This window comes from Gekko japonicus, unplaced genomic scaffold (genome assembly GCF_001447785.1).
Source record: "Gekko japonicus isolate JY-2015 unplaced genomic scaffold, Gekko_japonicus_V1.1 scaffold1145, whole genome shotgun sequence".
In the NCBI taxonomy this organism is placed as follows: Eukaryota; Metazoa; Chordata; class Lepidosauria; order Squamata; family Gekkonidae; genus Gekko; species Gekko japonicus.
Window position 1 is genome coordinate 314,406 of NW_015165859.1, and position 10,269 is coordinate 324,674.

Here is a 10,269-nt window from a genome sequence, read left to right on the forward strand (position 1 = left end):
GGGGAAGGTCAGCAGGAGGATTATGGCAGGAGAAAACTGGGGTTGAGGGGTGGGGAGAGCTGCAAAAGCCAGAACTTGCTTATTGATTTGAAATACCTTGCCAAAATTTAGGGATGCCAGCCCCCACCTGGGATCTGGGGATTCCCCCGGAATTACAGCGCATATCTCCAGACTACAGAGATCTGTTCCTGTGGAGAAAATGGATGCTTTGGAGGGTGGACTCTATGGGATTGCACCCTGCTGAGGTCCCTGTCCTCCCAAGACTCCATCCCCAAATCTCCAGGAGTTTCCCAATGTTATGTATTCACTGTATTAAATGCAATGTTAAGCTTGAGGTTTAGCCAGGATTCTAAGCTGGAACAATCCTATTGGCTAATGGAAAAATGTAACCAATCAAGGCTTGAGAACTGTGCTGGAGGGAACAGACCTGATTGGACTTTATTGTAAAACTACTATTGGTCCTTAACTATTCCTGGGCGTGGCTACAGCAGCCCGGGATTGTTTAAAAGGGAGCTAGGCTCCACTGTTGTGTGTGTGTTCTTCTGATGTTCTTGTTACTAAATAAAGCTGAATTCACTGTTCTTACGGCGTTGAGTCAATACTTGACACCCAACCTGCCTCCCCATCCCCCCGCTGGTGGCTGGAGGGGACCTAGCAACCCTGTGCCAGATCTTTAGCTGTAGCCTTGATAGGTTCTCAGGATTCAGACAAGGTGAAGAGCTCACATCTTTTGTCCATAAAATGCAAATCAAGGGTGCACAAACCTCTGTTTTGAGCCCTGAGAATCAATCAAGACTGCAAAATGCAAACTGCAGGCTCTCCGGGGTCAGTTTTCCTGGGTCATGCAGGAAAGGAAGAGCAGGTTTAACCTTTTCACCTCCGCTCAGATTTGCTGTTTGAAACCAGCTGCCCTACTTTGCTACATATTTTAAAGGAAAAAACCAGACTAATTTAAAATGTTGTTTTCCTTTAAAACACTCCACAAAGGAAGTGGAGCACTGACTGTTTAGAGAAAAATAAGCAGGTTTATTAAAGAAGAACAAACTGTTATAGAAGAGAGAGACTTAATTATCTAGTTTAACTGCTGAAGGAGGAACAACAACAACAACAACAAGGAAGCTCTGCAGGAGCAGAAAGTCTCCAGAAGAACCTATCAGGAGATAGCCAGGACACAATTTGAAAAAGTGGGAAGTCTCTAGTCTAGCTGTGCTAACTACCAGTCCTTTAGCTGTCCCCTGTAGGATGATCTTCAGATCTTCTTCATGAGGGTGCACCATAGACCTTGCATATGCCAACACTCTCTTCCCTGCACAGCCCTGAGGCCAAATGAGGCTACACAAAGCTAAAATTTGTATTTTATGCAATGGAAGTGACACTCAACTGTTTGAGCCCTCTCACACAAAAGGGGCTTTCAGATTTCACTCTGATCTATCTCTCCCAGATGAGCAGCTCTGGCTTCCATGACCACAAGCAGTCAAGATTTTTATGGGTCACATAATTCCTTCTCTAACTTTTTAAAAATAGATCCAGATAGGTAGCCGTGTTGATCTGAAGCAGAAGAACAAAGTTTGAGTTCAGTGACAACTTTAAGACCAGCAAAGTTTTACTCAAGGTATAAGCTTTCATGTTGGAGGCACACTTCTTCAGATACAGTGAAAAAGAATTTCCTCAATCGTTGCATATAGGAAGAGAGAGGGTGGGTGGGGATTTAGTTGCCAGGAAGGGCCAATTAGAATCAAGACAAAATTTCCAATTTTGTTTCTGTCTCTGTCTTGACTCTAATTGGCCCTTTCTGGCAACTAAACCCCCACCCTCTCTCTTTCTATATGCAATGGTTGAGAAAATTCTTTTTCACTGTATCTGAAGAAGTCTGCTTGCACGTGTTATGTCTTCTGATAGTGCCTGACGCCAGCCAGAGGCAGCTAGAGCTTCAATCCAGAAGACAATAGGGACTAGGCTCCTGAATTACAAGGAGCCAATAGGGACATTGACAGGAAGTTCAAACCCGCCAATAGGACCTGGGGTGTCCCTCCACAATTGTATAAAGCTGGCCAGCCGGCCGTTAGCTTTCTGTTCCATGTATTAAGTACAATAAACGCGTCTTCTCCAATGTCGTGGTCCACGTCCTGATGTATCGAACCCAGTACTTTTCAGTGGCGACGAAGGTGGGATCCGATGAGCAAGCCTGACTCCCCACATGTGGCATCGAGCTCCAAGCAGAAGGAAGCCAGCACGCCCCGCACCGCTCTCTAGCAGCACCGCACCGTATCACCCAGCTACCCACAACGCTGGTGAGTCATGGCCACCACTCACGGAAACCTCAACAAGTTCGATCCCTCATGTCCCGAAGTTTGGGATTCCTGGACGGACCAGCTGATGTGTTACATCGAGCTAAATGGCTTTACAGATGCTGGAAAAAGAAGGGCCCTCCTCCTCAGTTCCTGTGGAACCAACACCGTTTGGCTCGCCAAGAGTCTCCTGGTTCCCCGTGCCATCCTGGAGTGTTTGTTTGAGGAGATACTAGAGGCCCTCAACAACTACTTCAGTCCAAAGCCGACCTTCCTGGCTAGACGGATGGAGTTCCTGGGACAAGTAAAAGCCCAAGGGGAATCTGCTGCAGCCTTATTGGCCACCCTGCGCGCACTCGCTGTGGACTGTTCCACAGGTGGAAGACAACCTCTTGATGCAGTTCATGTGGGGACTTACAGATGCCAAACTGTGGAGGAAGATGATCGGCAACCGTAAGATCACCCTGGAAGAGGCCTTGCAGCTCGCCCTAGTACACGAGGCATCACACAAGGAGCCCCCAACAGCTGTGGCACATCAGGTCGGGCCGGGATACAGCCCAGCGAACTCGGACGAGGAAGATGTCTGCCTCGTCCGGCAACCGTGATGCCGGAAGCAGCAGGGGCCGCCATCCAGCAGTCATGCCGGTAAGGCCCCCAGCTGTTCCCAATGTGCCTGCTGTGGAGAGGCACATTTGAGGAAGACGTGCTGTTTCCGGGACATGACCTGCCACACCTGCGGTAAGTAATGACATCTCACCCGAGTCTGCCAGTCTAAGGGCCCCCGGAACACGCCAGCATCCACGTAGCCACGCCGCCATGCTGCCGCCGCACACAAGTCTGCAGCTGAGTTCTCCAATCTCTACCACCTGACCGATCAGCTGCTGCAGGTACTACGGCTCCCCAACCAGTCTGCCACTCCGAAGATCCAAGTACAAGTCAGGATCGAGGGGTCCCCCTGCTCCATGGAAGTGGACTCGGGGTCAGCAGCATCCATCATATCTGTGGACTTTGCTCTGTTCCCTACAAATTTGATCTTCCAATAAAGTGTTATCCATTTTCCAAGTTTTGTTAGTGTTTTTTTGTTCTGTCCACCCATGTGTGATCTTTCCATAATTTCTGACCTATACGTGATGTCATAATTTGGTTTTGTATTGGTTGTGACACCTTTAGATAATCTAGCCTGGTATAGATATTATACTGTGCTGAATAATATGTAAAGTCCCTTTCTAGTGGGTGTTGGTTCCTCCACACATCAAATAAAGCATGTTCTTTTAGTAGTTTAGATAAGTCCTGTTTTCCTATTCTCTTACCTTTGCTTTTATTCAGTGGGTTTTTTTTGTAAGGTTCTATCCAGTTCCTGATTGACTATATAGTTTAGATCTCCTCCCAAAATGGTTTTCTAATTGCTGAAAAATATCAGATAAAAAGTTAATTTGGTGATAGTTTGGAGCATATATGGACCCAATTGTCAGTAGTTTGTCTTCCATAAGTCCTTTTACGAAAAGAAATCTACCACTGCCATCTCTTCGTACATCTAACTCTTTAAATCTAACATTTCTAGATATCAAAATTGCAACCCCTCTAGACTTTGAGTTCCCACAAGACCGTAATTGCAATGTAAACCAGCTGTCACCATAAATGTTTTTTTCTGGATTTTTTGGTGTGTTTCCTGAAGTAATAACATATCAGGTTTCAGATTCATGAGTACTATGAGTGACTCACTTTACAAAACTTGTTGCCAAGCCACAAACCTCACATATCCTATCAGTAATGTTCTTTAAAAGTATCAACCAATTTGGTGCAAGTACTAAAGTGTGACACTTTCATCACCCCTGTCCAGTGCAAAGCACACTTAAGCCTATACATTTCAATGGATTTGATGAGGGCTGATTCACACATTACAAAGTCCACAAGGACTTTCAAATAGATTTGTTTTTGGAGTTCTTTGATTCCCAAACACAAAGAGGATCAACTCAGACTGGAACCACAGCATGTAGAGAGTGTTGGAGAAACGACAGCCTGCTAAGAATCTAATTACTGTAAATACTGCTGAAGGGGGGGCAGGGCTGCGGCGCATTGACATGGTCGGCACCGGGAATCGCTCCTGGGCACCACCAGCTCTTTGTTCTTTTTAGGGGAGTTTTTGGGGGATCCCAAACTCCACTGGTGCAAGGGACTGGTGCAAGGGACCACTGGTGCAAGGGACTTGATTTGGGGCCCCCGTGAGTAGCAGCAAGCGGGTGGAACCCCTGGATCATCCCAGAAGCAAGGAATGAAGCAGCGCAGTTATGGCAGCCATAACTGCACCAGATGTGAGTGCCCCATAATAAGAGAGTTATTTCAGCCTTATGAGAATTAATTGCTGATATATCTCCATTTTGCATCTGAAGTGCTTTAGAATGACTAGTTTTTAAGTGATGTTTCCAAAGCAACAATACCAGCAACTAAGGTCAACAAAATAATCTTGGAAAGAACCAAACTCAGAACTACTTTCACAAGCAAGGTACATTTTGCAAGACCTGAGCTGCTGGATCAAACCAAGGCCTGTTAGATCAGAGCTCCTTACCTAGGCTTGCCAAGTCCCCCAGGGGGGCTGGGAAACCCCTGTCCCAGAGGCCCGTTCCCTGCCACCCCCAAAGTACACAACGTGCACAGTCATCCGAGGGAAAACTCTATGATTTTCCCTTGGATGGTCATGGCCCCGCCCCCAGCGTGCCTGGCATGGTCGCATCACTTCCGGGTGACGTGGTTGCGGTGCGCCTGCGCTCCAGGAACAAGCCAGGAGCCCCCCGCTCCAACAGCAGGTAAGACTTGGCAACCCTATCCTTACCACTGCCCATATCTCCAATAAGCTAAGGCAGGCATTGCATGTTCTCAACTGCACAGTAACAAAGATCAAAATCTGAATGCAATGTTTTGAAGGGCAGTTTGTGAAAGAGCTCTCTCAGCCCCACATACCTCACAGGGTGTCTGTTTTTTTTGGGGGGGTGGGGGAGGAGATTGTAAACTGCTTTGAGACTCCAGTCTCTTCTCTTCTTCTTTTTAATCAGCTGCGAGTGGAATGAGGTGGCAAAGAATGTGTTTTTTTACTGTTATTAAGTCTCCTGGTGCCATGTACAAAAAGCTAAAAGGTGTTAAGAAGGGTGCACGCATCTACTTAGGCCTGACATCAGTGAGCAGACTTTGCTGGGCCACTGCTGAAGAGCTGTGGCTTTGCAAGGATTGGAGCTGCAATGACAGCCTGCCCCACTCTTTGGATAGTGGTGCTGGACCCCATGGGAAGTCTACCAGTCTCTCCTCCTGCACTTGGACATACACCACTACTAATGGAGGGCAGGCATCTGCCTATTATAGGGTTAGTACCAACCTCCAGGTTTGACCTGGAGTTCTCCTGGTATTACAACTGATCCCTTGGAGGAAATGGAAACTTCAAAGGACAGACTATGCCATCCCATCTCTGCTGAGTCTCCCACCCCCAAAGTCTGCCCTCCCTAGGCACCACCCTGAAATCTCCAGGAATCACCTAAACTGGAGTTGGCAACCCTACTGAGCAATCCAAAATAGCTATTAGGAGTAGTGAGAGAAGTTTAGTACAAAGTACTGGCAATGAGGATCACCAGCCGTGGCTTGCTTGCCCAGCCTTTCCATGTCTGTCATAGCTACACTTGGGAGGAAACCCTCCAGAAGGCATCTTGCCAAAGCCCTCCACAACCTCCCCCTGAGCAGCAGTGTGTCACCAAAGATGTTATACCAGGAAGTGGTTGCTTATGACCAGCAGGGGGCATCCTTCTCCCAGGAGAGCACAAGTAAATTCTGTCACTATTACAGTGGTGATCCAGCCTGGCATAGTGGATAGACTGCAGGACTTGGCAGTGTGGATCCAAATTCTTGCACAGCCACAAAATGTACTGGAGGACTGTAGGCTAGCCACCACCCCGCAGCCTAACCTACCTCAAAGGTTAGTTCTAAAGATAAAGTAAAATACCTTGCTGGATGAATGTGATAACAAATATAGATGGATCTATTTAGAGTGCACATTGTCCCCATCCAGTGCTAGCTCCGGTTGAGCTCAGCGCTTTCTAGGTGTGAGCAAATGCACAGCCAAACTGGAAGACTTAAATCATCTTTATTGAACTTCACATCCATTCAGAAGATCTTTACTCACGATCTAAGCTGATGGCTGGGTGGAAAAGTTACATCTTGTGATTTAGGTAAATTCTATAGCCGTGGTGAGAAGAGATGTGTTTTCCCCTCTCCTTGCGGTAAAGATAGACAAAGAAAATGGAAAAGAACAATAAAATTCCTATCTTCATGCCTCTGAGCTCAGGAAATTACCCTAAATGAGCCAGTCAGAGGGATACTTTAGGGACACCTTACTGAGGGCTACAATACCCAGGGGCAACTGCTCTTAAAGATACACAGCAGTTTTACTAAACTACTATTACCTACAGCTAACGCTGACTGGGGGCAGCACACACATTTTATCGTTACTCCAAGCAGCATAAATGGTCCCTCCTTTCCTCGTTTTATTCTCTCAACAAACCTGTGAAATAAGCTGAGTTGAGAGACAGAGAGGGACTGGCCCAAGATCACCCAGACAGTTTCCATGGCAAAGTGGAAATTAGAACTTGGGTGTCAGTCTGGTATAGTGGTTAAGAGTGTTGGACTAGTAGCTGGGAGACCTGGGTTTGAATCCCCTCTCATGCCATGGAAGCTTGCTCGGTGACCTTGTGCCAATCCTACTCTCCCAGGGATAAAGTGGAGGAGAGGAGAACGATGTAAGCAGGGGTCATTTCGTAGAAAAAGAGGTGCAGGAGCACATTAGCATAACTCATTTGCATATGCCACACTCCATGAGATCACCAGAAGTGTGTCAGAAGGCAACACTCACTGCTCAGTCTCCACTGGAATGTTTTGGATTGCTAGCTATGGGGGAGAGGGACGTGCAGATCTGCCCTCACAGAGAGGGGAGAGCTTGTACCTTGAAGCTGCCACTGGACTGTTTTGGATTGCTAGCTATGGGGGGGATGCACAGATCTGTGCAGAAAAGAAGGGAGGAGGGAAAGAAAGAGAAGGAAAAAGGAGGGAAAGAAAGAAAGAAAGAAAGAAAGAAAGAAAGAAAGAAAGAAAGAAAGAAAGAAAGAAAGAAAGAAAGAAAGAAAGAAAGAAGGAGGGAAGGAAAGAAGGAGGGAAGGAAAGAAGGAGGGAGGGAAGGAAGGAAGGAAGGAAAAAAGGAAGGAAAAAAGGACAGAAAGAAAGAGAGAGGAGGAAAAGGGAAAGAGGGAAAGAAAGAGGGAGAGAAGGAAAGAAGGAGGGAGCTCCACTCCTGTGCGCTCCTGCAGGAAATGACCCCTGGATGTAAATCACCTTGGGGCCCCATTGGGGAGAAAGATGGGATACAAATGAGCTAAATAAATAAACAGATAACATCATCGCCTGAAAATTTTGCTTTCTGCCCCTCTGTCTTTTTAAATTTTGTTACATTCTACCTGATGAAGAATTCTGGTGAGCAGGCTCAATATGTTTTGTTCTAATTTGGCTGACCCTAATAAATGTTGTTACATGGATTTTGTTCTTGTTTTTGGATTTTTTCCCCTCCTAGATACTAGTCTGATATTCTAACCACTATACCATACTAGCTCAGATGACTTTAACAATAGAGGTAGAAATCTTTACCCCATAGCATACTACAGATTAGCTGTGTGCCATCATATTTTTATCCTGCCCTTCCTCCAAGAAATTTAGGGCAGCATATTTAGCTCTCCCCTCTTCTATTTCATCCTTGCAACAGCCCTGTCAGGTAGGTTAGGTAGATTTAGACCACGGTTTGCCAAGCTGCTGATCCTTAGCACACACATAGATACGAATCATGTTAAAATTTTATATATAAAAAAAAGATACGAATCATGTCAAAGTGCATATAGTCTATTACTGTGTCTGTGTGGATAGGTAAGTAGGATTTATGGTGCTTCAAATACCAATAGAACAGCAGCATTCCACAAGCTTCTGGGCAGCAAGTTACCAACACAGGGAATCAGGAGAAATGGACAGTTTCCAGTCTCAGCTGGCTAGTCAGGCTCATTTGTTGTTCTCAGGAGAAAGCTACTTATTTATTTATTAGATTTTTTAAAAAGTCACAGCTCACCAAAGGATCTTGCAGTGACCTACATTAAAACTATATCTATATCTATATATATCTATATATCTTTAATCTATATTTCTATAAATATAGACATATAAAAAAACAAATAAGAAATACAAAATATTAACATTAAAATATTAATCTATTAAAATATGTGGCTAGCACCACACCACTAATAAAAACAACCCAAACATGTGGACTAGCCTCAAAAGGCCAACCTAAAACTAAACATGTCCAGCAGGTAATAGATGTCATCCAAAAAAGCATTCCACATGGTAGGGGCCACAACTGAGAAGGCCCTTCCCCTGGTGGCAGCTAACGGAGCCATCCTGAGGCCAGGCACCTGCAAGAGGCCCCTAGAGGATGACCCAAGGGAGCGTGGAGGGTTGTAATGGTAGAGGTGGTCCAGTAGGTATGAGGGTCCCAGTCCATTAGGGGTTTAAAGGTTAACACAAACAACTTTAATTGGATCTGGAGACTAATTGGTAGCCAGTGCCCCTGCCACAGAATTGGAGTAATATGAACTGACCATGATGTTCTGGTCAGCAACCTGGCAGCTGCATTCTGAACCACCTGCATTCTCCAAAAGCATTTTCAAGGTTAGCCCCACATAGAGTGAATTGCAGTAGTCCAACCAGGAGGTGACCGCTGCATGGATCAAAGTGGCAAGGGCTGACCCAGACAAATAAGGAGCCAGCTAGTGGGCCTGGTGTAGGTGAAAAAATGCTGACTATGCTACCATGGACACTTCTTTATCCAATGATTGCACAGAATCCAACCACAACCCAAGGCTCTTTACAGAGTCTACAGCTGTCAGCGGGACACCATTCTCAGGAGTGACCCTCCAGGTAGCATCTCAGTTTTTCCCAGCCACATGACCTCCATCTTGGATGCATTCAACTTCAGCCAGCTCCCCCTTAACCATTGACTACTGCATCCAGGCACTGGAATAGTGCCGAGAACCCTGTTGCTGGCTGCTTATCCAGCAGGAGGAAGAGCTGAGTGTCATCAGAATATCAATGGCACCAAATCTCCTGATGATCTCAGCAAGATGTATGTATGTTAAATAACATTGGAGAGAGGATTGAACCCTATGGGACCCCACAATTCAGGTCTCATCAGGGAGACCTCTCCTCCCTGATGTCAGCGAGCTGCCATGTTCTTGGGACATGTCTCGTCCCTTTCCCATCCCTGCCTTTCCCTCACTCCTGTAGTTGTTATTCTTTTCATGTTAGGCATCTGTAACTGCCAAGGTTCTCCAGCTGGTGTGATGGGGTATTGTGTCTTTACGCTCTGGCTTGTTTAGGTTTCCCGTGTGAACTCAACTTGTGTTTATGGAACTGGCCGTTGCTGTTCTCAGGCCGCTTCGCGCCTTTTCTAATCTGTAACCTAACGAGGGAAATGAGCTCATTGGTCTAAACCTTGTTTGAAGTTCCTTTAATACACCTTCCCTGGTTATTGTAGTTATTCCTAACAATCTCTGTATGTTCATGATCAACCATGCTTTGGAAATAAATCTTGCTTCTTTTTGAACATGGATCTATTCTCCTGATTTGGGATCTAACATTTTGTTAGGAATCCTACCTTTCCCCCTCACCCCAAGTCTGACGCCTGTCATGAGCGGGGCCGAAGGGAAATCTACAATTCCGGCGGGGGACCGAGGAGCCATCCTGGTCACCGCCTCGACATCGGGCTCGGTGCCGACCGATGGTGCCGTCGGGGGAGCGATCCCACGGCACGAGACTCTTCCCTAGCCGCCTCCTACCCCGTCGCAATGGGGGAAACGGGAGATGAGAGCCTCGGAGGATTGGACTATGTTTGATACTCAGGGCATGAAAG